Here is a 1,667-nt window from a genome sequence, read left to right on the forward strand (position 1 = left end):
TAATGCCAAAATTTGAAACCATATGATGACTAGATTTCAAACGTAGCTTGGAAAGAGAATGAACGCGTAAAACGAATGTAAAACAAAATCTGATTTCTATCGGGACGCCACAAAGGAAATTAAGGGAATGAAACTCTATTGCAATTTTTATACGTATCAATCACTGCCAGAAGAGTAATTCAATTTGTTTGTTCGTTCGTTCGTTTGTTTGTTTGTTTGTTTTGGCAAATATTTTCCAAAACATTCAAGAAAGCTGGAAGAGAAACTAACTAAAAATATATGAACAATATTAGGTGACAGAATGACTGGAAGACGAAATTAATTGCTCGAATTGATCAAAACAGATTCAAAGTGGATACTTTGAGTGGGATAACACACTTCTGATAAATTATGATCTATTACTAGATGTAATTCTTCTTTCTGATATTGAAACAAGACCAGTTACTTTGAGGGAAGGGATCAGGTTGGTTAGATCAACCCCAACATTTGACTAATGCTTATTTTATCGACTATGAATGAATTAAAGTCAAAGTCGACGTGGTGGAATCTGAACTCAGAACGTAATAAATCAACAGAAATACCACTATGAATTTTGTCCGACGCCAGAATAATTCTACAACGCGTAATAATTCTTTCTACTGTCGTCGTGGCCCTCCGTCGGTTACGACGACGAGAGTTCCAGTTGATCCGATCAACGGAACAGCCTGCTAGTGAAATTAACATGCAATTGGCTGAGCACTCCATAGATACGTGTACCCATAACGTTGTTCTGGGGAAGATTCAGCGTGACACAGAGTGTGACAAGGCTGCCCCTTTCAAATACAGGTGCAAGAGAAACGAACAAAGAGTGAGAGAAAGTTGTGGTAAAAAAGTACAGCAAGCTTCGCCACTACCTCCTGCCGGAGCCTTGTGGGGATTTAGGTGTTTCCGCTCAATAAACACTCACGACGCCCGGTCTGGGAATCGAAACCACAATCCTACGACCGCGAATCTGCTGCCCTAACCATTGGGCCATTGCGCCTCCACCATTCTACTATAGACACTGCAGGAAGCGGGATAATTGAATTCACAGACACCCCCCACCCCCCACCGAGACTCAACTGGCATTTCGTTTATCGACCACGAAAGGGCAGCCGACATTGATGGAATTTGAACTCTAAACGCAATGAGGGATGTATTGTCGCAAAGCATTTTGTCCGGTATGCTGAAGATTCTGTTAACTCGCTGCCTTATTTTAGTTTCAAATTTTCGCGCAAGACCAGCAATTTCTGGGGAGGGAATAAGTAGATTATATCAACCCCTGATCTCGTCTGGTACTTATGTTCTCAAACCCGAAAGGATGAAAGGCAAAGTCGACCTCGGCGGAATTTGAACTCAGAACGTAGAGATGAACGAAAAGCCACTCAGAGTCAGAGTTAGGATTCCGGCATTCCATGTAGTGAGTTATTAAATATGAAAGTCATTAAATATTAATGAAATGTGTTTGAATTCGACTATGTGGAGCAACAGTGTGTGTGATTGCTTATAGTGGATACTGGGTTCGATCTGCACTGATACCATTGCACTGGTACCCCTGGTATTCTTTCTCTCTCTCTATCTCTCTTTCACAAACACACGTATATGTATACATATGCATACACAGAGACATGTAGATATATACCTATATA

This window comes from Octopus bimaculoides, chromosome 6 (assembly GCF_001194135.2).
Source record: "Octopus bimaculoides isolate UCB-OBI-ISO-001 chromosome 6, ASM119413v2, whole genome shotgun sequence".
In the NCBI taxonomy this organism is placed as follows: domain Eukaryota; kingdom Metazoa; phylum Mollusca; class Cephalopoda; order Octopoda; family Octopodidae; genus Octopus; species Octopus bimaculoides.